The sequence below is a fragment of the Dermacentor albipictus genome, chromosome 1 (assembly GCF_038994185.2).
Source record: "Dermacentor albipictus isolate Rhodes 1998 colony chromosome 1, USDA_Dalb.pri_finalv2, whole genome shotgun sequence".
In the NCBI taxonomy this organism is placed as follows: domain Eukaryota; kingdom Metazoa; phylum Arthropoda; class Arachnida; order Ixodida; family Ixodidae; genus Dermacentor; species Dermacentor albipictus.
In genome coordinates this window covers 404,789,324-404,815,504 of record NC_091821.1, presented here as the reverse complement: position 1 = coordinate 404,815,504, position 26,181 = coordinate 404,789,324, and the positions used below count along the sequence as shown (strand labels likewise).

At 46.8% G+C, this 26,181-nt stretch overlaps 1 protein-coding gene and 1 long non-coding RNA gene across 10 annotated transcripts in view; one reads left to right on the top strand and one right to left on the bottom strand.

The window, feature by feature from the left end:
• The window catches only part of LOC135903592 (uncharacterized), a 133,394-nt gene extending 124,211 nt beyond the window's left edge, over positions 1-9,183 (top strand). Inside the window, exon 3 of the long non-coding RNA XR_010564853.1 lies at positions 9,042-9,183. This is a non-coding gene — a long non-coding RNA (uncharacterized lncRNA). The remainder of the gene's footprint in view (positions 1-9,041) is intronic.
• Positions 1-26,181, bottom strand: part of LOC135903595 (uncharacterized) — a 1,541,440-nt gene that overhangs the window by 89,859 nt on the left and 1,425,400 nt on the right. The gene's annotated exons all lie outside the window — the stretch shown is intronic.

The window sequence follows — 26,181 nt, the reverse complement described above, 5'->3', positions numbered from 1 at the left end:
AGCTTAGAAATTAGCCGGCAGTGAGCTACGCGATCAAAGGCTTTTGAAAAATCTAAAAACATGCAGTCAGTTTGCAGGTTTTTGTCCAGATTAAAATGTAATTCAGTCGTGAACTCAAATAGTTGCGTGTCGCATGATAAACCCTTTCTAAATCCATGCTTCCATGTTGGTATTATTCTAAACAGTGCTTCCATGTTGGTATTATGAGATGCGCTGCTTACGTAGCTTCAAGGTTGGCTTGAAGTTTCAGCAATAACGAAGGGTCAATGGATGTTCGTTAAGCACAGGGCATTTACACCTGGACATCAAGTGTAGATCTGTATAGCTGCATAGCAACCAATGGTCACGTTTTAGGTGATGCACTAATTACAACTCATTGCGCGCCTATTCAGTGCAAGTGGGCTTCCCCATGGCTAGAAATTATGAGATCCCGTGTCCTAAGTGGAGGCCTTATAACATGCGTTTATAAGTGTGAAAATAAAGAAAAAAATTGAGACATCGGCACTAAAGACAAAATGAAACTGAATTCATGGAGCGTATCCAATGCTCCCAAATTGCATATAATTATCCCCGGAACACGTAAGGCAACCTTGTTTTCGTTGTGTACAGAACTTACAGCACTCTATAGTTTGGCTAATAGGTTGCAGAAAAGCTCAGCCGTATTCACATATATCAAAATTTTGATGCATGGATACATCCCTTGCAAGTGTCATTGAAACAACGAGGTCACAAGCTCCAGCCATCGCGGTCTTTATTTCTTCCAGACTGTGCTGCGATGAGCAAAGAAAAAGCTTTTGTGCGATAACTACAGTTTCACGCGCTCTTGTGGGAGCTATTCAAAAATACTCAGGTTTACTACCGCTCTTCCAATGCAGGAGCGTACTTCATAAAATATGATATGACATTTTTGCCAGCAAGTTCTGTTTTGAAATGCGAGCCTCATGGGCTCGACCGAAGCATTCGGTAAAATGAAACGTTGTCGCTAAGTACGCTATAAATACATAATGGTGAAAAGAAAAAAGAAATAGGCAAAATATTGCTACGGGGTATGTTCCCACTGACGAAGAGCTGAGCAGGAAGAAGACGAAGACGACGATTGGAAGCTAGCGCGGGCTGTTGCCTCTTGGCCAAGTGCGGCGTATTACGTTGTAAATATACTTGTATATAGTTTTTCATTTGCGTCTTCTTACGTAACATATCTGGTGGAGGTGGACGTTCCCTGTACCTCGTCACGGAGCTTCGCAGTGGACGGTACGTCGAGCCTAGCTTCATGGCTCCCGGCGATGACAATTCGACTCAGCCGCCTCCGACCCCTCCTGCCACTTCGACGACCTACATCTCTCTCCCTGCTCCTCGTGATCCTGGCGTATTCTCGGGCAAAGATGGGGACGACGTCGACGACTGGATCAGCCTGTACGAACACGTCAGCCGCAATAACCGGTGGGACCCTACTATCATGCTCGCCAACGTAGTCTTTTACCTCGGTGGCACACCTCGAGTTTGGTTTCGGACGCACGAGGAGGAGCTCACCAGTTGGGATTCGTTCAAGCAAAAGCTCCGAGACTTGTTCGGCAACCCCTACGGTCACAAACTTGCCGCGCAGAAGGCGCTTTCCGGCCGTGTGCAGACGTCCACAGAGCCCTATGTCACGTACATTCAGGACGTCCTGGCTCTGTGCCGCAAAGTTGATGCCCACATGCCTGAGTCAGACAAGGTATCCCACATCCTCAAAGGCATTGCCGATGACGCCTTCAACTTGCTCGTATTCAACAACGTCGCGACGGTGGATGCTGTTATCAAAGAGTGCCGCCGCCTGGAACTCGCTAAAAGCAGACGTATCGATCAGCAGTTTGCCCGTCTGCCCAACACCCCAGCGACTTCTTCCTGTGCCGCCGCTCCTCGTCCCAACAACACCGGCGATATTACCAAGATCGTTCGGCGTGAGATTGAGGCCGCCTATCCGGCTGCCTTCGACTCCAGCCCCACCAACTCACCGGCAGTCACGGTTTCCCTGATCCAGGCAGTTGTCCGCCAGGAGTTCGAAAACATGGGCCTTCACACCATCTGCTCGGCCCATCACCCTGATACCCATCCGGCTTCTTCGATTCCGCCCCGTCCCGCATCGTCTTACCCACCACGTTTCCGCAACCCAGCTGAATGGCGCACTGCTGACGACAAGCCCATTTGTTTTCACTGCCGTCGCATCGGGCACATTTCTCGGCACTGTCGAAGTCGCTGGACTTCCCCGACCCGGTCTGCTTATACTGCCTATTCTCGCCCCTCGGGTGGCCCTTCTCGTCCTTATGCCGCACGCTCCGATAATGCCGCCACTGACTCTCCTGCGCCGAACCGCCCCTATTCTCGTTCACCTTCGCCCCAAGGACGACAATCTCGCTCTCCCCAGCCCCGTCGCTCCTTTTCACTGACTCCCTTCGGACGCCGCTCCCAGCCGGAAAACTGAATGATGCAGCGCCTCAAGGTGACGCTGCATTGCTCCCTACGCCGCCAAATCCTCCACTGACGTTGCCCACTCATCTGAACCTTCTTGACGTGCAAGTCGACGGTGTTCCTGTATCTGCTCTTATAGACACTGGGGCGCATTTGTCGGTAATGAGCGCGGACTTTCGTACCCGCCTGAAAAAAATAATCACGCCCGCCACGACGCTTGTTGTCCGTGTCGCCGATGGCGGAACAGCCCCCGTAATTGGTATGTGTGCCGCCCGCGTCTCCTTCGCCGATCGCTCAACAGTCGTGCTATTCACAGTCATCGCCCACTGTCCCCACGACATCATCCTCGGCTTAGACTTCCTCTCCGCACATTCTGCTCTCATTGATTGTTCCGCCAGTACTCTCCGCCTTGACCTGCCTGTTCTGGATCCCGCTGAACCACACCCCAGTCGCCTCAGTTCCGTCGACTTTGTTCGCTTGCCACCTACGGCACTGACTTACGTTGACCTAGTGTCATCCCCACCAGTGCCCGACGGTCACTATATCGCGGCTCCTATACCAGACGTCCTCCTTACACACGGGATCACGGTACCTCATACCGTTTTATCTATTACGGCTAATTGCGTCTGCCTGCCAGTGGTCAATTTTGGCTTGACGACACAAGTGCTGCCACGCGGGATGTCTCTGGCCCAGCTTTGCTCATTCGAAGCTCACTCAATAGCATCTATTGAGGTAGACAGCAATTCAGCCGATCCTCCTCTACCATCTCAGTCGACAACTTGCACCATCGCCGACTTACAGAAAATCATTGCGCCCGACATGCCGTCCGAGCACGCTCGGAAGTTCTACCGCGTTCTGCTTTCCTACAACGATATTTTTGACTTTAACGATCGTCCTTTGGCCCAAACTACAACTGTTACACATCGCATTAATACCGGCGATGCCCCTCCTATTCATCGCCGCCCGTATCGAGTGTCACCAGTTGAGCGTCAAGTTATTCACGCTGAAGTTCGCAAAATGCTTGCCAATAACATCATAGAACCGTCATGTAGTCCATGGGCGTCACCGGTTGTACTGGGGTGCGATCGCGCAAACAGCTCGCTTTTCCGTTCGTTCGGTCTGGCTGCTACGTCACAAAGTGGGCCGTCCGCAAGATTTGTGAGAACGGGAGGGAGAGCACAGCCAATAAACGAGCGAGCCCAGCCCCGGAAGTTTGCGTCACCAGTTTGGGCTTCCATCGGGGACAATATATTACGTGCAGAATGTTTGTGATGCTTTAATAATTAAACACGTAATATAAGAAAAAAACACTTTCTGTTGCAACATATAATCTGCGTCGGAAATGTGATGCGAGAGAAGAAAACTAATTTAAGCGGCATATATTTTGGTTTAGTCCGCTAGGTGGTATCGCACACGCCAAAACAAATTGGCAGGAGCGCGCAGTTCAATTGGCGATCATTGTTCATCGACTGCGAATCGTTATGTCGTCGCACAAAAATCTAAGACTTGACCCGCACGTGTCGCCGCACCAACGCGAACTGTTGGTCGCGTTCATAGAGGGCCATCCGTACCTTGTGCGGACATCGCGCGCGCTGACCCAAGAGCGTCCCGTCGACACAGGGCCGGTATTTTGTAGCGATGCCTTTTCCGATTCTATGCTTTTTCAGGCTTTTTGCGCTAAGCCAGTGGTCAGAGCGACGGTCTGCTCCCACTATCAACGGGATCAGGCCGCCGTGTGTGGTGGATGATAAGAATAGCATAGAATAAGGCATAAGGCATCGCTACAAAATAGCGGCCCAGGCCACTACACCGGGAATGCGGCCGCGATCCGTAAAGGCCGCCTTTGCACTAGGCTTGCCGGCCGTTGTCAACGGGAAGCTCACCCAACCCTGTTGCCGGCGCATCCCGGTTATTGTTTCCGCAACTGCGCGAATGGTCTCGCTCACGGAAGCCAGCCCTATGGATACAAATTCTTCGCTGCCAATGGATCTTTGGAAGCTCCCCGTCGCGAACGGAGAGCACAAAGCACCTTGCCTTGCGTCGTGATGCCACCGGTCCGAAGGCCACCCATAACGTCTTCCAATTGCTCGCAGAACCACCGTACAGTGCTCTTCGAGAGCCTGAATTGCTCGCGGAACTCTTCCTCGGTAAGCTCGTCAAATGCGTCCCGAGAGATGCGTCGCCGAGGCTGCCCGAGAGACTCCAAAAGCGCGATAATAGGAGCTGTCATCGTGACTCGTGAGCGTCAAACTGCCGAACAATGAACGCGATTCTCTGAGCACAACGTGAAACGGCGAGCATTCTCGACAAATGAGGTCAGATCAAACAACATTAAAAAGAAGAACACTAGTTATATTTATCACAGCGCAGGCACAACATTTAATTTCACTGTGATCACAGTTGTTTTCAATAATTAACATCGCTAACGTTCTGCAGTGGCGGATCGCGCTTTAATCTAAAAAACTGGACCCCCGGCAGGGCCAACCAAGCTCGGCGAGCGACGACATTACGAGCAGACGACAGGCGCATCGTCTGCTACTAGCGCTGCTATGGCAACGGCCATTCATTCTTCGAAACGAATGCCCTTGTCGACCGTTCCACGATAGCGGCCGATTTCACTCGGTTTTGGAATGATTGACAGGAGTGTGACGTAAGCGCATTTTGTGGTCCCGCCCCGGCGCAATGACGGCCGTGACGAAACGCGCGGGCGCCAACGAATCACGAGAGGGCAAGCGAGAGAACGGAAAAGCGAGCTGTTTGCGCGATCGCACCCCTGGTAAAAAAGAAGGATGGTTCATGGCGCTTTTGCGTGGATTATCGGCACCTTAACAGGGTTACCAAACAGGACGTGTATCCCCTACCTCGGATCGATGACGCCCTTGACTGCCTCCATGGTGCTCGCTACTTCTCTTCTATTGACCTCCGCTCCGGCTACTGGCAGATTGCTGTGGACGATCTCGACCGCGAGAAGACTGCTTTTGTAACTCCGGACGGTCTTTATCAATTCAAAGTAATGCCGTTTGGTCTATGTAACGCTCCTGCCACTTTTGAACGCATGATCGACTCCCTTCTTCACGGTTTCAAATGGTCCACATGCCTGTGCTACTTGGACGACGTTATAGTATTCTCCCCAACGTTCGCTACGCACCTCGAGCGCCTCTCGGCAGTCCTGGACGTTTTTCGTCGCGCCGGTCTGCAACTGAACGCATCGAAGTGCCAATTCGGCCGTCGCCAGATTACCGTCCTTGGGCATCTCGTTGACGCGAACGGAGTGCAACCGGACCCAGGCAAGATCCATGCTGTTACGCACTTTCCTGTTCCGAAGTGTGTCAAGGATGTGCGCAGCTTCTTCGGCCTTTGTTCCTACTTCCGCCGTTTCGTGAAAAATTTCGCGGCCATAGCACGACCACTAACCGAGCTTTTGAAAAACGACGCCCCTTTCCAGTGGGGCGTTAGCGAGGCCTCTGCATTCTCGCATCTAATCGACGTTCTCACAACGCCTCCCGTTCTGGCCCATTTCGATCCGTCTGCGCCTACCGAAGCTCGTACTGATGCCAGCGGTCACGGAATTGGCGCAGTACTGGCACAACGCCAGCGCGGCAACGACCGTGTTATCGCTTACGCCAGCAGGCTCCTCTCACCCGCGGAGCGCAACTATTCCATCACTGAGCGTGAGTGTCTGGCCCTAGTTTGGGCGGTTGCGAAGTTCCGCCCATACTTATATGGCCGACCCTTTTCCGTTATCACAGACCATCACGCGCTTTGTTGGTTATGCTCATTGAAAGACCCTTCAGGAAGACTTGGTCGCTGGGCCCTACGCCTCCAAGAATATTCGTTCTCTGTCACCTACAAATCTGGCCGACTACACAAGGACGCTGACTGCCTGTCTCGCTACCCGGTAGACGAGCCTGACGACGCCGACAGTAGTACTGCCGACGGCATTTTCTCTGTGTCTGCCTTCGTTAACATCGCCGATGAGCAGTACCGAGACCTATCGCTGCGAGTACTCATCGAGCGTCTGCGCTCTACACCTGCCGACGCATCCGTTCGCCGATATGTCCTCCAGGGCGGCATTCTGTACCGAAGGAACTTCCTCCCTGACGGATGTGATCTTCTTCTTGTCGTGCCAAAACATCTACGACAGACTGTGCTCTTTGAGATGCATGACGCACCTACTGCAGGACATCTTGGCGTAACCCGCACGTACGACCGCGTCCGCCGCCGCTTCTATTGGCCTGGTCTCGCTCGCTCTGTCCGACACTATGTTGCTGCCTGTGATACCTGCCAGCGTCGGAAACCACCTCAGGTGCTACCTGCCGGTCATCTCCAGCCGATCACTGTCCCTGTGGAACCGTTCTTTCGTGTTGGATTAGACCTCCTCGGTCCCTTTCCCACGTCATCCTCTGGGAACAAATGGGTAGCCGTCGCAACTGACTACGCCACCCGATACGCTATCACGCGGGCTCTCCCTACCAGTTGCGCCACTGACGTCGCGGACTTTCTCTTGCGGGACATTATCTTACTTCATGGCGCCCCGCGACAGCTGCTCACTGATCGTGGTCGTAACTTCCTCTCGAAAGTTATCGCCGACATTGTACGTTCCTGCTCCACTCAACACAAGCTGACTACCTCATACCATCCTCAAACCAATGGCCTGACAGAGCGGTTAAACCGTACTCTTACCGATATGCTGTCAAAGTACGTTTCCAAGGACCACCGCGACTGGGACATTGCCCTTCCTTACGTCACATTCGCTTATAATTCTTCCCGGCACGACACCGCCGGATTTTCTCCCTTTTATCTGCTCTACGGTCGCGAACCGACCTTGCCCCTTGACACGGCACTTCCTCCTACTTCGATCTCAACAAGCGAGTATGCGCGCGACGCCATCGCTCTCGCCGACCATGCACGCCAGCTTGCCCGTGCTCGACTGACGGACTCGCAAACCACTCAGCAGCGTCAGTACAACGCCCGCCACCGTGACGTACAGTTTCCGCCTGGTGCGCTCGTGCTCTTGTGGTCGCCCTCTCGTCACGTCGGACTTTCACAAAAGCTCCTTTCGCGATACACCGGACCCTACCGCGTGCTGCGCCAGGTGACGCCTGTGACTTATGAAATTGCTCCTGTGAGCTCAACCTCGTCATCTACTCTGGCGTCTAGTGATGTCGTGCACGTCAGTAGGCTCAAGAGCTACTACACTGCTTCAGAGTCCAGCCTTTAGTCGCTCCGGGACGGCGCTTTTGCCGCCGGGGGTAGTGCTACGGGGTATGTTCCCACTGACGAAGAGCTGAGCAGGAAGAAGACGAAGACGACGATTGGAAGCTAGCGCGGGCTGTTGCCTCTTGGCCAAGTGCGGCGTATTACGTTGTAAATATACTTGTATATAGCTTTTCATTTGCGTCTTCTTACGTAACAATATGTTGCAATTTCATTTCATATAAGGGCCACATGTCTGCACTTGGAGGTCAGCATCAGAACAAAAGGATGCGTGACAGAATCACCTATCTCAGCTATGCGGGCTTTTGAACCAACCCACCAAAATGATTGATTACCATATCAATCAACCAATAAACCTTTCATTTCAGCTTCTTTTCTCCTTTATTTTTTCTTCTTTTCTGTACAGCGTGCGGGCAACTCATTCTCCTCTTAGACGGTGACCATCGCTGCAACAGAACTGGCAAAAATTATCGTTGAGTGTCCGCATAATTATCGTAATAGCATAGAGCAAGGGCCGGTGCCCCCAGCTAACTCGTATTGCTACTGTGTACATGCTGCACGTATTTTGTTGATGTCCTAATTCATAAACTTAAGTTATTTAGCGTTTGTACAGCAGCAGCTGTACAGTCAACCACAATTTGTTTCGCTAAAGTGGCCACTTGATAGTGTGATGTCTTCGAAGGCGTACCTTGACCTCTGCAGTGCCTCCGCACTGTAGGGCGTCGTCAGCTCGAAGATCTATTTAGCGACAAAACCGGCCCGTGTGCTTGACGGGAACCGGTGCCACTAATTAACGTGACGAGCCATCAGGGGTCACTTACGTTCTAAGCACTACATGTCTTTCTGTTTTTGTATCTATCTTTCCTTTGTTATCTATTTATCTCTTCTTTTTTTTCGTACGGAGATCTAATTGAAACGAGGGAGCCACATATAGCGTTTTATGTGTCCGTAGAGTAAGAGTTGTGATTGAAAAGCATGGGCGATGGTCGAGCTTCGCGGCTTGTTTACGCGGGTAGCTTGATTATAGTACTTAAACAGCCCGAGCCGGTGCGTAGAGCTGTGTAGGGTGAAGAACCTTCAGGTGCACATTGAAAGGAGTCAAATGAACGAAGGCTGCTAGAATCCAAGAAGCTCTCTTTGTGCTTCTAAAAAAGCGTTTGCAATGTAACAATTAAATTTTTGTCCGCTTTGGTTCGTGACCTCTAACGTCGTAATGAATGGCTAATTTTCTTTATTTAGAGACAGAGGAGCACTTTTCAATTGTTTCTTTTATTTTACTTTTTTTGTGGTGGCCGTCACCTGAGGCCACCACAGCAAGAACTGCCGGACTGTTCTTTAATAAAGTTTCTTCTTCCTCTTCTTCTTCTTCTTCATAGGAAATCAAGTTGCACTCCCCGGTGTCGCTTAGTTCTGCTTCACAGGAGCCCACAGGACTGTATCTGACTCAAATCAAGAGCGGGCAAAATAGCCTCTTATCCCGATGGCTGTTTCGTATTTTGCCTTCATAAGCAATGTTTATAAAAAATGTTGCCAGTGTCGTTTATAGACTTGGTCTGCACCTTCAAATGTGCGCGCAACTAGTGCTTTCTCGTATTTTTTTCTTTCTTTTTGCGCCTGTATTTCTTTCTCCTATTCAAGGAAAGAAACCGAACGTGCATCTGGTTAACCTTACTGCCTTTTCTTCATTCTTTCTCTCTATCTTCCACGTTTCCTTTATGTGAAAGATGCCTAGTACAGTAAAGCTTGCGTACAATGTGTGCACTGAAAACATAAGACGTGTGAGTGCTTCTTTACAGCTGGCATAAAATTCCACCGGGCTGTGGCAACTTAGCTTCTCCAAGAAATGTCAACAGTTTCACATCGGGGCTGTCAAGTATTTAGAACAATAGTTTGCTGCCGAACACTTCGAAACACAAGAAATACGTGTAGCGCAAATGTTAGAATGCCGGCCATCCGAGGGTATTTGGGGTGAAAACATATGGTGGTGCCGCTTCCTGCCAGCACCTGAATAATGTGGGATGTCGAATCATTAGCTACAACATATACTTTAGCGGCGTCACGTGCTTTCTGTTTCGTTGCACTGCCACGGAAATTTGGATACGCGACAAGATTTGCAGTTTGTTTTTATTGTAAGGTATTTTACCCTGTATGGAAATGTACGGCAATTCTTCGTGCAGATGTGGGTTAGATTTTTCTCAACATACTGTCGCGGCAATAAGAAGTGCAACAATTTCAACGGAAGCTTAAGGGTCGGTAAATCCCGGTGGCAAATTTTTAAGCGCAAATATACAGGTACAAAATAACAAGTTAAATTTGCAAGGCTCAAGCTGTCGATCTTTAGGCAAAGCGCAAGAAAGCAATTAATTTCAATCGAATTCACTTGTTAGAAGGGCTGTGTCTTCGTTTCCTGCTGTTGTCCTACGTGCTCTTTTGCGCTTTTCCTCATGTTATGCAGTACCAACGATCCCACCATACTGTTCCCATGAAGCTGTCGAATACGCGAAGCAAAATGTAATACGGGAGTAATACAACTATCGCACGTGTGGCGAGGCGTCATCTCTTGTAAATCTACTAGTGATTTGAACGTGTTAGAGGACGTCGTCATAGATGTTCTCATCTTACTAGTACGTTTTATTATTTTGCTTTGTTTTTTACATTCTCGTGAATAACGTGCGTAACACGGCTACGTTGCATTGTTCTCATAAGTAGGATCGTAATCCTTGGCTGCCTATATCACGGAAATTCGGCTTCACAATCTGCATAACTTTACGTTGCAAGTACCTTCCTCACTTAGCGTACCAGCAATATCGTTAGTCAATAAATCTATGAAGCGACATAATTTAGTGGGCCGTGCCATGCAAAGCCTCTGAGGTCATCGCATGCTTTTATTAGTATGCATAAGAAGTGTAGCCTGCCACGTATTCTTGCCTCGTTTGCATGCACCACAGTGCACGATAACAAAGACGAAACCTTGGTGCTTTTCCTTTTTTAGCGAAGAAAATGGCCGAAGAGAAAATAAATAAAGAAAGCGTGAAGCTACGATGTGACGTGAAGAGTGATCATATTGTTATGGAGCGATTGATAAATTAATGAACGCGAGGTTTGGCAGAGAGGTGAAGACGATGATGAGGACTCTTGCACGTGGGCCCCATCAGACACCTTCTCTCGCCCTAGCTTTCTTTTTAAATATTTTGTAAATATATCCATCGGCTGCAACCCGCCTCCGTCACTCTTTGGTGGATGTGCGGGGATTAATTAATTATGGGGTTTTACGTGCCAAAACCACTTTCTGATTATGAGGCACGCCGTATTGGAGGACTCCGGAAATTTCGACCACCTGGGGTTCTTTAACGTGCACTTAAATCTAAGTAACACGGGTGTTCTCGCATTTCGCCCCCATCGAAATGCGGCCGCCGTGGCCGGGATTCGATCCCGCGATCTCGTGCTCAGCAGCCCAACACCATAGCCACTGAGCAACCACGGCGGGTAGGATGTGCGGGGAGTTGTCCACTTGTCTATGCTATTTAGACGATGTCATTGCCTACTTGTCTACGTTTCACAGCCACGTCACCCGTTTATCGGCCGTTCTTGCCGTCTTCGAGAAATCCAATCTTCAGCTGAACTCTACCAAGTGAAGTGAAGTGGTGAACTCTACCAAGTGCTGCCGGTGTTCAACGAGACGCTGACTAGGTGTGAGTAGTCCAACAATTTCCCGTGCCGAGCTCAGCCAAAGGCGTCCGGAGTTTCGTAGGATTAAGTTCTTACTTTCGTAGCTTTTTCCGGAACTTCACCAACATCGCCCGCCCTCTCACAGAACTCTTGAAGAAGGATTTTCCTTTCGTGTGGGGACCCGAGCAACTCAGCTTCGTTTCCTGCCCTCATCCGTCTACTCAATACACCACCAATACTGACACATTCCGACCCCTCATCACCTACAGAACTTTGAACTGATGCCAGTAATCCTGGCACTGGGGCTGTCCTTGGTCAAAAACAGCATGGCAAGAAACGTGTCATCGCCTGCGCCAGTCGCCTTCTTTCATCGTCCGAAAGGAACTTTTCCATCACTGAACGCGAGTGCCTGGCTTTAGTGTGGGCTGTCACCAACGTGAGTGAGTACTCGTTTCACTGAACTTCTGTGATTACAGGCCATCATGCCCTCTGCTGGTTCTTGTCGCTCAAGTATCCGTCTGGACCTCTCGGATGCTGGGCACTACGACTAATGAATACTCGTTTGTCGTGCACTGCGAATCTGGATGATTACACCGAGACGCAGATTGCATGTCAAGCCACCCTGTCAATGCTCCCCACATCATTGACCCTGACTCATACGCCTGCGCACTGTCAATCCTTGCTGCGGATGATACTCCCACCTAACAGCAACGAGACGCGTCGTTACGGCTCATAACAGACCGTCTAACCGCTCCTTCACTAGACCATTCTGTTAGCCTGTTTGAGCTATACACGACAACGTTCTGTATCGTCGTAATCTCAGCTCAGATGGCTCAGAGCTTCTGCTTGTCATAGCTCGCCATCTACGCTCCAGCGTTCTTCACCAGTTTCCCGACGTACCAAGTGCCGGTCCCCTAAGTGTCTCACGTACAGACGCCTGCATCCGGTGTCGGTTTTTTTTTTGGCCTAGCATGTACGGTTCCGTGCGCCGCTACGTCGCTGCTTGTGTACGCTGCCGATGCCGCAAGCGTCCTTTAGCACTGCCTGCAAGCCAGCTACAACCGATTTACATCCCTGCAGAGCCATTCCTCCGCGTCGACCTTGACTTTCTAGGCCCTTTCCCTGCGTCGATCTCGGGAAATAAGTTGCAGTCGTGACGGATTAGGCCACACACTTCACAATCCCCCAGGCATTGTCGACTGCTGTTCCATAGACGTCGCTGACTTTCTCCTCCACGACATAAATTTATATCATAGCGTCGCTCGGCAGCTTCTCACCGATCACGGGAGGTACTTCTCACGACTGGTAAATGACCTCCTTCGTGCTTACTCCACTGAATATAAGCTCACCACCGCTTATCATCCACAGACGAATGGACAGATTGAGCGCCTTAACAGAACGCTTATTGAGATGCTGGCCATGTCTCTTTCAACTGATCACCATGGCTTTTGACACCAGGTTACCATTTGTTACCTCCGCGTACAATTCGTCACGGCATGGCACCGCTGGATATTACCCGTTTTAATAACTGTTTGGCTGACATCCTGCGTTGGCATTCGATACTCTCCTTCCATCGGCTCCTCACTCGCCGGCTGAATACAAGAGTGACGTCTTTGGTCGAGACCGTGCAGCTCGTCAACTTGTCCACGACCGACTCTGTGCTTTGCAAGGCTCCCAAAAGTCCTGTTACGACAGCCGACACAGAAATGTGCACTTCACGCCTGGCTCTCTGGTCCTGCTATGGTCACCATGCCGCCGCGTTGGCCTATCAGAGAAGCTCCTCCAGCGTCACACCGGGTCCTACAAGGCGCTGTGTAAACTTGGTGACGTTAATTACTAGATTAAACCCTTGGATCCAGCGTCTTCGACTTCCACGCTAGCAACTGACGCTGTTTTACGTTTCCCAACTGATCCATATGGCCCTTCTAACTCCTCACCTTTATAGGAAGTTCCAGAAAGGCGGTTCGGCCACCGGAGGGTGATGTTACAGAGCAGTCCATACATGTATGAACGCGAGGTTTGGCAGAGCGACGAAGATGTCGATGAGGTCGGAAGCACGTGGGCCGGATCAGACATCTTCTCTTGCCCTAGCTTTGTTTGTAAATATTTTGTAAATATATCCTTCGCCTATACGTCTCTGTTACAATATTTTTGTTTTGTACAAGAAAACATACGGAAATTTATCGTATCGTTGTGTTATGCAATAGTCGAAGTCATCTTTATTGTGCTGCTGATCAAGAAGATCAAGAATGAATCACATTTTTTTTTCTTCGCTACGGCGAGCATTATCAGTAACAAGGCTGCGTTTTGAACGCTCACAACATTTGAAAACGAGCAAACTTACTAATGTCAAAATTCCGAGGAGTAATCTCTAACCCTTTACGGTGTTGAAAAAATCTCTGACAAGTTTAGTATTGCATAGACAAGGCCTTGTGGCTGCAATAAAGACGAACAATCCGACCAAAGCAAAAACATATCTCAGCTTTGCATGGTAAATTTTAGGTTGAGCTATTAGAAAGCATCTCGAAGGACTCGAGCAACTTTTTTTTTCTTTTCTAATACGACGATCAACATTATTCAGTGACAGGGGCAGCGTTTTATGAAAAATAAAAATAAACGGAGCCTTGTAAACCACGTGATAAAATCGTAGCACGCGGTGTCGTCGTGGCAAAACAATGTCACGTGAACCCGCTTTCGACGCAAGAACTATTGCAGCGCTGGCATCTCTAGTGGCAGCCCTCGCACCAAATTTGGAAGGAAAACAGCGATGTAATTTTACACGTGATAACAGTTCGTATGCTCGAAGATAATTTTCGCGACGTAGCAAACTGTTCGCACTTGCTTTTATACTTTATTGCGTGTACTGCTACCAGTGATATTTTTCATTGGGTGTTTCCTTCGTTTCTTTTTCTTTGTCCCCTTTTGTCCCTATAGGCACCGAGTGCTACCATGCTACCGTTATTCACTGCTCGGGGTTATTTCGCAAAGTTATTTGACGGTAAAAGAGACGTCAAAATGACTCGGATCAATATATAGGTGTACTTACAGGAAATTGATCTCACAAGACGGTATTCGGTCTTGGCTTCCTTCTTTTATTAAGAATAAGAAGCGCGCAGGACACCAGCAGATTGTAGCGATTCCTCTCATGAGTATCCTGAGCAGACAGGTTAAATGAAAATAGTTAACGCATCAAAAATATAGTCAAACGTACTTCGTAGGTGTTTTTTGCTGCGGTTGTGATACCCAGTGACCCAAGGTAATGTTCTTCAAATAGGTGCACATACCCCATGGCGCATACCTAGTGGCCCCTGGGCCCACACCCAGTGACCTAGTGGCCCCAGTGGCATATACCCAGTCACTCTAGTTTCTTCTACTCACCATCTTCTCCTACTCATTTAGCATCAACATGGGCTAAAATGTTTTCGGTTTGTAATAATTTTAGCTATGTTATTTTCAACTAAGAAGCTGCAAATTGTTTACTTCTTACATTGAATAGGCAGACTGTAAACATGGCTTAACGCGAATCATTACAGAAATCCGATATTCCCCACCCCAGTTATATCTATGCTAATTAACGTAGAAAGTTGAACTAGGTGGTCTTGATGCAGTTGCTGTGACGCAGTTACTAGCGTGAACAACACTTGGCTGTCCACTGCCATAGGTGCACTCGTAAATGCTCCCCGTGTTTCCATAACACATAAGGCTTCAAACGGTTCGCCACGCAGTTAGATAAGGAAATATTTGAGGCGCATTACAATTCAAAAGCATCCTGATGGAGGTGTAAGCGCACCGCCACTGTCACTCACTGATAAAGAAGTGTTGTACCTTGAGAAAAACCTGGGTAATGCTATGGTATGGCTTGGTATGGTCGCTTATCAGTTTCGTTGCGCATTTTGTTGTCTACAACGGGGCACATTTGTTTGTGCTCCTGTCTGCGCATTTATTAGAACATTTTTGCATGTTTCATGCGAAGCGTATTACTAGAGCTCAACCCAGCTCCTCAGGCGCGGCGGTGTCGCCTTCAGTACCACGTGACACCGTGACGTCACGACAGAGAAGAAACGGGGCTCCAACTCGCGCCGTCGCTCGCGGCGTTGCCTTCAAGGCTGACCACGTGACACCGTGACGTAACGACAGAGGAGAAACAGGGCTCCAACTCGCGGCGTCGCTTGCGGCGTCGCGGCGGTATATAAGCAGCTGCGCTTGCCTCTGCTGGACATTGACGAGGTGAGATGCCTTCTGGAGACAGAGCTGCTCGTTGGAATGAGAAGCGAAGGTTGCGGCGTGCTACAGAGACTGTTTCTAGGTGGCTTTGCTACAGCGCAGCGACTACGCGCCCCGCATCGGACGCGGTGAGCGTCGAGCAACGCAACGTTCGGCGCGACAACGAAATGTGCGCCTGAGCAAGCGCCGCACGCCTGAGCCGACGCCGACGACACCGGCTTTTCTGCGACACGAGCTCCTTAACGCAGTCACGTTAAAATAAAGGCTAGTATGCTTCGCATCCTGGGCTTAACCTTAGTTAAGCCACAGCCATTTTTTTCTGAATAAAGCTTGTTAGTTGAAGTCTATAGCGCTCTGTCCTTTCCTGCCTCTTTTTTTTGTTAGTCTTGTTCACGCTGGTAACTCCGTCACAGCAGCTACCTCTATGCTAGTTGCTTAAATCGCAAGACGTAATGAACAGTTCTTTTCTTGCGCATATTACATCAAGTACACGTGCGTAGCGATTTCATGAAGGCACTGAACCATGTGTCTCATACAATCATCATCATTCACCAGCCCTTTTCGTCACCGTCCCTTTTCCCCAGTGAAGAGTAGCAGGCCATAGGAAACTATAGCTCAGGCCGATATATAGTGCTCTCGTAATTAAATATATATATATATATATATATATATATATATATATATATATATATATATATATATATATATATATATATATATTTAATTACGAGAACGCGTTTGATGCAGTCGAAACCTCAGCAGTCATGGAGGCATTACGGACTCAGGGTGTTGCCCAGCCGTATGTAAAAGTACTGAAAGATATCTATAGCGGCTCCACCGCCACTGTAGTCCTCCATAAAGAAAGCAACAAAATCCCACTAAAGAAATGCGTCAGGCAGGGAGCTACGATCTCTCCAATTCTATTCACAGCGTGTTTACAGGAGGTATTCAGAGACCTGGATTGGGAAGAATTGGGGATATAAGTTAAGGGAGAATACCTTAGTAACTTGCGATTCGCTGATAATATTGCTTTGCTTAGTAACTCAGGGGACCAATTGCAATGCATGCTCACTGACCTGGAGAGGCAAAGCAGAAGGGTGGGTCTTAAAATTATTCTGCAGAAAACTGAAGTTATGTTTAACAGCCTCGGAAGAGAACAGCAGTTTACGATAGGTAGCGAGGCACTGAAAATGGTAAAGGAATACATCTACTTAGGGCAGGTAGTGACGACCGCGGATCAGGATCATGAGACTGAAATAATTAGAAGAATAAGAATTGTCTGGGGTGCATTTGGCAGACATTCTCAGATCATGAACAGTAGGTTGTCATTATCCCTCAAAAGAAAAGTGTATAACAGCTGTGTCTTACCAGTGCTCACCTACGGGGCAGAAACCTGGAGGCTTACGAAAAGGGTTCTACTTAAATTGAGGACGACGCAACGAGCTTTGGAAAGAAGAATGATGGGTGTAACGTTAAGGGATAAGAAAAGAGCAGATTGGGTGAGGGAACAAACGCGAGTTAATGACATATTAGTTGAAATCAAGAAAAAGAAATGGGCATGGGCAGGACATCTAATGAGGAGGGAAGATAAGCGAGGGTCATTAAGGGTTACGGACTGCATTCCAAGGGAAGGGAAACGTAGGAGGGGGTGGCAGAAAGTTAGGTTAGCGGATGAGATTAAGAAGTTTGCAGGGACAACATGGCCGCAATTAGTAAATGACCGGGGTAGTTGGAGAAGTATGGGAGAGGCCTTTGCCCTGCAGTGGGCGTAACCAAGCTGATGATGATGATAATTATGATGATGATGATGATGATGATGATGATGATGATGATGATGATGATGATGATGATGATGATATATCTTGAACCATATTGTTTGCAACCTTCCCAAGATTAAATGGCTAGTGGTTAAGTTTCAGAGACGTCTACGCTGCCGCTTCGCTCCTCGCTCCTCCAGGTGAGCACAAGCCGACTTGAACACAAGGTTGATAACCTTTCGTAATAACGAGAGGCGCCTGAGGCGAAATTGAATTTCAGGCCTCTCACGCTGGTGAAGACAAAGAAAACAACGTACGAAGTACAGTGAACAGGGTTAAGGTAGGCGTAAGTCACGGTCCGTTTAGAAAGAATACGTTGTAGAAACTGTCACTGAGAAGTATTGCTTCGAACGTAATAACACTACAAAAGAAATGTGCCTGTATTCACAATATCAATTTAGTCGTGAAAATGGACCTCTGGTAATGGGATCAAAGTGAGACACACGAGTGATTTTACAGTAGCGAAATGAGTTCTGTCCAACTTTACTACAGGGGCACATCTCTGTCTGCGAGAACACAGCTCGCAGCATCGAACGCTGTTTCCTCCCCAGTGGGAAATTGACAAGAAAGGCATGTGCAGTGCTAACTTGCACTGACCCGTCGGACGCAGCTCCACAATTTCGGGTTTGATGAAAGAACATAAAGGAGCGATGTAAATGGACTGCGCCCTGCTGTCAATACAGGCGATTCTGAACGACTCGGGTAAACGTCGGAACATCCTTGCGACAACTGAGGTGTTAGAAAATGCGAAATACAAAAGTTATCACCGGTCCCGCTTTGAACTGGCATCAATACAACAGTTGTTTTCCTTGTAGATTGCCAACGTAGTTGCCATGTTCCACACCGACTACACCACAAAAATACTACACATCTTTTAATGTTATTTTTTTCATTTTGTAAGGGAAGGCAAGAGTGTACGTATTGTAATCAATATATATATATATGCGTCAGGCAGAGAAGGTGAGATATATATATATATATATATATATATATATATATATATATATATATATATATATATATATATATATATATATATATATATATATATAATATTAGTTACCATTGCAAACCTTATAACTCAGTAATAGAGGAAGTAAAATCAAAGAGTAAGACGGGAAGAAGCACAACGCATGCAAAATCGTCGCAAAGCAGATAGCGACTGAAAATAAATCACTTGATACTGAAGTGGAAGCGTATGTTTCTTTTCCAATAATTTTGTACATTTTGTAAATATGAGCATATTTTAGACAATGTCGCTCCCTCCATTTTGTTTAACGAAGCCTATGCCAGGCTCTGTAAGCATCGAAACAATTAAATACCAGTGTTTGTAAACACGCAAAAAGAGGGCAGATTTATATGTGTGCAAAATGCAGCCTAAGTTTCTATAACGTACATTTCCTATCACTGCGCACTGTTTTCTTTTCATATGCATCCTTTGCTTCCCTGGTGTACACTGCCATGGAAGCAAGCCAGCCTGGAAACTAGCCTCTGAGATGAGTCAATTTAGGCTGCTAGTAAGGACGCCTGCAAAAGTGTTTTCATTACCATTTTCCCTTCCAAATCCAAGTTATCTCCGCGCAACTCACTCACTACATTCTTTTCATGGAAACCTGGTAGAGCGAGGTGATAACACTCTATGGCGCTGACCTCTGGGTGACCCATTGTCAGGACTCATCTGTCTCCCCAAATCAATAGATTTAGCGCAACCAACAAGGCGAGATGAACGGTAGACATTCAGGGGGTTCCTCGCCAGATCCCATCGCCACGCGGCTACTGACTCTTAATCCCATCGCAAAGGCCAGCCACAAAGAGCTAACTCATACAGAGGCTAGAAATATCGCTACTTGGTCGGATGTGTGCTGAATAAATGACTCTGGAGTTGGGCGTTGTCCACATAGCATCTGGCCACGGAAGAGTGAAGTAGCGGCTGGGAGGATAGAAGGCGATATATATGCTAGTGATCTTCATGTACTCGTAGCCTGAGCTGACGCAGTGCTATTACGCTCTACTATTGGGACAACGTTGAGCACTGAGTGCTTCTCACTGCAAAGGGGTAGGCATCGCCCATGGTTTTTTCTTTTCGTCCTTTCTGACAGCCTGCCCCGACAAAGAAAACACAATGATCCTTGCTTCTGAGCGCTACCGTAATAGATGAGCGCTGTCGAGCAGTTTCAGAGTAAAATTTACTTGCAGGAGTATCTGTATGCAATTTACATACTCTAGACTGGGTGGATGGTTGGTTGCTAAATGTGTTTATTTATGGCTGTGATGCGACCATCCTTTGACTTTGGCCGCAATAATTATTGGGGAATGTGTGGATGTACGGAATGCAATTAGAGTTCGCGAAGGAGACTACTCATTCGTGCATAGAGGAGTGCGCTCTCGTCGATGCACTCAAGATATACGTGCCACTTGAAGGTTGTGGCCATCAGCCAAGCTACGTAGGTCTGAGCTCCAATGACAACAAAATCAGTGCTTTGTGTTGGTTCTGCAGCAGAGAAAGGCAAGGCTTCGTGGTTGGCTTGAGATCAGTTCGTGCCGCTGTGCGACGTGAAGCGTGTACTCTGTAATGTGTAATATACTGAAAGGCTGACGCAGCCGGTGCTGCGTCAGCCTTTGAGAACACACGTCCGAGACGGGCGGCTCCTGCCCAGCAGAACGTACTGCAGGATTGGTCGGAATTGTTTCTGAGCGAGTCTTGAAGAACGCTGCATCCGCACCGATGTCACAGTCATCATGACCGCTTTACGCGGCCGGGTCATGTACGTCAGTATTTTGGAGGCACTGGCACTCCTTTTTTACACTCTGATGATGAAAACGTTTCACTGTACTCAGCTAGGACCATTGACGATGCCTAGAGATTAAAAAAAAACTAGGTTTAGCATCTCTGTATAACGTTTCGCCGTATATCACTTGATTTGTTACTTTCTGATGGTAGTGGGATCAGATCCTCAGTGACATTCTCCATAGAGGAAAGATCCCATTGTTTTCTTCGTTTCTCTTTCTCCCATACTGCTGGCTAATCACTCCTTGAGCAGCGAAATATCAAGCTGCGTCATGCCATTTACTACAGACGACTAACTTCATCGGGGACATATTCGAAGACGCTCGAGAAGTTGAAAGTTCTACCGCTGCAGATGTCATGTGTGGCGCATTGAATTTACATCTAATCTGCTTGGCTGAAACCTCGAAAGTTGCTCCTGAATAAGCAGTAGTAGTCGCGTCTTTATTTCCTTCTTGCAGACACAAGAAAAGCGACATAACCAACGTGCGCTTTATACGCCTGACAAAGGCTTCTGCGTCGGTGGGTCGCAACAGATAGGCATTTCTTACATAAAAGGCATTTGACACTTGATCGAACAACAAGAGCGATAACAAAGTTGTTTCGCACTTGCAGTAGTGGCTAATAATACCATTTCTCATACAGTACCAAAGAAGAAGGGAAAAACACTATTCACTCGTACCCACATATGAAAAAGTAATAGCTTTTGATAAGTTCTCCGCAATATTGTTTAGTTTTTATAAATTATTTGTTTCGTTGTCCGTAGGTGAAGCTGGTAGGCAAGATCGAACTATCAGAATAGGCAGGAATGCGGTCTCGTTATGTCTGTTACACTGTAATAGCCGCGTCAGTTACTTCAGAGACAGGGACGAATATGCTCAAGTAAAACTCTTGCTTGGGTTAGTTGGTTCATGCTTGAATTAGTAAAGGCAAGGCGCAGAAGAACAGGACTCAAGAAGAACACTCACGACAGGACCGGCGCCTCACAACAAAGTTTATTCCCGCCGGTTCTGTCGTGTGTGTTCTTCTTGAGTCCTGTTCTTCTGCGCCTTGCCATTACTAATTCAGGGACGAATAATTGAGGTTCTTTGTATACTTGCAAAAAGTTCAAGTGACATAGCAGAAAGCTACCCAGAGGCGATGAAGGTTTCGCCACCAGTGCATAAATTGACGGCATGCGCCCTTGGTGAGCGCTGGTCATTCGTGAAACCGTCGTACGAGAATTGAATGGCGACCAGGAAGCTAAGTGATGGTGCAGGTTACCTATAAGAAGTGAATGTATACTCTGATCCGCCATCTACGAGTGCCTGGATCAGATCGCCCCTCAAGATTGCAGTTGTTACTGGTGTTGAGAAGCGCATCGAGGTAGCTTTGCAGAGGTGATTGTGTAACTGCTGAGGCGTACGCTTAGTTGTCCCGTAAAGGGAAGACTGTGCCCATTTTCCTATAGAATCTATGCCTCTGAAACCGTTCCAAGTACTGTCGCATATAATTTCTTGGGCATAAGATCCCTTACAGGTCATATATTTTTCCCTCGGAGATAGCTGGTATTGGATGCGTTCAATTTTTGTTGCTTGAGGATGGCTATCATCGGTTATTTCTAATTGATTTCCGGGCTTCGCTACTGCTGCATAGCTAGAATGATCTCAGTATTGGCTGCAAGCGAACAAAGCCACTTAAACGTATATAGACTGCACCTCCATGCACTAGCGCTGATTTTACCTGCCTAAATAATTGTTATAACTTGTAATAGTTAGCACTCATTATATTTATTGCAGGAGGCGAGAAACGAGGCACAAAACTCGTTTCTAAATTACAAAACTACAAAACTACAAGAAATCAGACAACGGTTGCTTACGCAATTTCCATTGATACTTGGTATTTGAAGTTAAGTAAGCATAAAGACAAGCCCAAAATGAATACGTAGAATGACATGGTGAAGAGTTGCTCATAAGCAGATAGAAGCGCGAAATGATGAATTATGTTAGTTTTATAACGCCTTGCCCTACAGAGTGTATTTTACTAAAACATAGACTGTGCTCGAATAATAAAATAGGCTTTCTTTGGTATACGTGAATATTATTATTTATATTCGCGGTTTTGCGCGAAAAGGTATTTTTCTCCCTGACAAACCAGCCAACATGCGCAGACCATGACGCAGCATTCGCTAAAACATGGCGCATTGGTGGCTGTAGATCAAGCAGAAAGAATCGCTTAGATACAGAACTATAAAGGAAGAAATTTGTCAATCCTTCTGTAGCAATCTCATTCTCACCTTAAAATGGCCGACTTTTCTCCGCTTTGTTTCAATTACAAAAGACAACGGGAACCCTAAATAAGCGGCACGCTTCAGCGTTTCTCAAGTTCAGCCCGAGAAAATGAAGTTGTCGGGTTCGTTGCACGGCGAATGGCATTGAATCAGAGGACGCTGAGTGAAATTGTTGCGAAAGAATGCTCGCACCGCCGAGCCTTGAGTTCGCCTCTTGGCCTGAAAGTGCGTCTCTAGAAATCTTGAGCAACTTGGCACTTCTCGAGACATTCGGTGGTGCACGTACGCAGACCTCTCCCATCCTCCTCGTTGTTCATTTACATTTCGTCAACAACCGGCGAGGCGACGAGAAACTCCTTACACAGGGACCACACGTGCACCCCCCCCCTAAGGGGAGGCGGGCCGTTGCGCGTGCCCCGTGCCGTTCTCCGAGATTTATTGAAAGCGACGTCGGAGTAACTCGCGCTCGTTCGTTCTCCAGTTTTGTCACCGTCGAGCAGACGATGGTGGAGCCCGTATTCAGCCCGCGCAGTTTCAGCGAAAACAGTAATTTTCGTGGCGCCCAATTAGATTCAGAGCGCAGGACTCTGAGAACCGTTGTGTCGTTACCTGCGTCGTTTCGTCTTCTTTTTTTTTTTATTTTGCACCCATTGAAAAGTTGATGTTGGTGACGCAAGCGTAATACCCGCTACGTTCAAAAAAGCGCTGTCTAACACGCTTGAAAACAGTTTAGTTTTTATTAGAATTCAGCATAAGTTTTGTATTGTGCTAGCAAGAAAAGTGACTTCTTTATTCTGTTTCTCTCACAAACATTGAATAGTGTCCAGTAAATGGGCAAACCTACAGTTTGTGTAACAATGCATAGGAAAAGTCGTCACTGCTTCGAAGCTACGCAGGCCCAGGTGATCAAAAGTGGAAATTGACATATGTTGTGAAGTACGTCATTACTGAACGTTATAGTACTGAATGTGGTGTTCTCTTTAGGAAATATCTGTAACAAAGTGAATAAGAAACAAATTTTTGTAGTTACAAAAGCTTTTTAGGGGAAGAATCAATCTACCTCGCACACTGAGCCGACGAAAAAAAACTATTATCACAGAAGAATAGTCGATAATTTTCGTATTCTAAAAAAAAAGAGAAGCTGTGCTAGGACGGGACACAGAACTTAGGATGCAGACACAAGGAAGCGTTGAAAACAAATATACACGCTTCGCTATGGATATTTGAGAATAGTCTCAGAATAACCCATGTGACAACCACACAATGGGTGCGTAATTCGAAGTAATTTTGTACTCGAGGTATTTCACCCGGAGGCGGCATCAGCATGATCTGAAAGCGTGTCGTTTGGCCAGAATCTGGTGAAGGGTCCACGCGATCTGCAAATCTTAAGGTTAGATTGAAACAGTCCTCACCTCGCACCAGCGGAAACTACTATACAGGCATACGAGCTGTCGTGCAAACATTGAAGTCATAGGAGCTACTTTGTAGAAAGTCATACTTCAAAATTACGGAGTTTCAAAGTAAAGACGCCAACAGATATAAAAAAAATGACCGCAGAAGAAAGCAAAACCGAATACTGCGAATGGAGCGGTGGGAGTAAAAGTGCTGACACAAAGGAGTTTATAATTATTCACCAGGTAAATTTTTATCTGATGATGCCATATCGCAAGCATACCGAAGTCCACAAATGGCCAGCTGGCCAGTCTGTGCTAAAAAAAAAAATACGTAGAGTGGCATACAGAAGAAACGCAAATATGTATATTCCAAAGCTGCAACCAACACGTATAACTGTTAACGAACATAAAGGAAATCTAGCAATTATGGAGAGGCAAGATTGGCTTTGATTTTAACATAACTGATGCTTTATATGTCTTTCTATGCATTATGCAGTAGTATCGTAAAAATAAAGTATAGCATGTTTCAGCGCTTAGAGCAAGCAGCATTTCTTGTATACTGCACATCTATATTTATAATGGCCATTGCCATTGAAATGCTGAATAATTTACAGTGGCAGCTTCGTCATTTAGCCCGAAGAGATTACACATTGCTCAAAATTATGCACGCAAGCTTATTAATTTTTTTTGTTCATTGTTGTTGATGTTTCTTTCTACGACAGTTTTCAAATACGCAGCAATACTCGGGAACAAAGCTCGGAAAATGTTTTATATATTGTAATTTGTCTATGATTAGAGTCGCATCTTTTGTGAAAACTGGCCCTGTTGATCGGATATTGCGGCCTCCAAATGTGTGGATTTGGTGGGAAGTTCCTCAGTAGCACTGCGTGTGACCATCGTCAGTACAGCGATAGGTAATTTTTTTCTCCGCGTCTCCGCGTACGTAGCAACGCATTCGCTGTAGCTATACTAAAAAGAATGGCTTCAGTTTGCAGTGGTGGTGAACGCCCTACACGGGAACATGTGAACAATACCTCTCGAAATAAAAGCGGGGTGCTAATATGTAGGGAAAGCGTCAAACATGGTAGCCGACTGTAGACTCTATGTGGCCCTCCGCTTTTACGCATACCCTCATTGTTAACTTCTTTATATTTTTTTCTATTCCACTGCGTATGCTAGCAAACGTAACGTCCGTCTGGTTGGCCTTGCCTTTCCTTCCTTTTTTCTTTTTCGCTATGTCTATTTCTTATTGAAATGGATATGAAACCATTTACTATACAGCCGCTCAACGAATGTGATCGATATTTGTTGAATTGAACAGGTTTAATTTGTACTGTCCTTATTTGCCAGCAAAATTAATTATATTGACCATCGGAAGCATAATTATCAATAGGAATAACAAATGTTGAAGGAGAGTGGCCAACACACGGTACGGTTAAAAACATTGAAGAACAAAGTTTACAGATCAATAACTACGCACCAAAAGCATGGCACTTTTGCAAACTACTATTGTTGGATTGCCTGATGCGGAAAACTGGATATGTGGGCTTATTGCATACGTGCGATTTCTGCAATGTTTAAGATGACTTAACAGAAGTCTTGCTTGAAAATCGATTATTTATTTCGGAGTGATCTATAGCAAATCCAGTTTATCCGACTTAGAGGGATTATTATGTTACAAAATTATTGGATTATTATTATTATTACAAAATTGGGACACATTTTGTTGTCGAGCTAAAGAGTAGTAAATGGTGCTTCACTAAAGTAGAAAGATGGGCGAGTTGGAAAGGATGCTTACCTATTAATTAGCGCGAAAGTAACGGAAGACGGAAGCGGTAAAAGCACACTCTTCTTGTGCATACTTAGTAATCAGCGCTTGTCCTGTTTCCTTCTAACTTTGCGTCTTTCATTGTTTTCACGCTAATTGCACGATGTTTCCAATCAAATAATGCATGATGTTTCAAATAATTTCGTTTGTGATTTTGCGATATTGAACATTTTCTTGTAGAAACATTGATGGCATTGAAGAAAGGCGGCTCTTTCCGGGTAGCTATGTTGCAATTTTAATTTCTGAGTGCAACAATATCATTAAAGCACGTGCAATGGCAGTCGAGAACAACGATTTATCGATTTGCATGAATGTACATAGGAACTAGATTAAAGGAGATAGAACGGCCGGAATTCCTCGCACAACAGCAGCATTCAGAGGAAATAAACCCTCTGACTTCTTTTTTTTTACATTAAAGCTGTGAAGCGATCTTGCTTAGTCCAAAGAGAAAGTTGACGTGGCTCCGCCATGGATTGCCGGAACTTGTTTCCTACTTGCTGCTTTGATTACTGTTCGAACAATCGACTCCG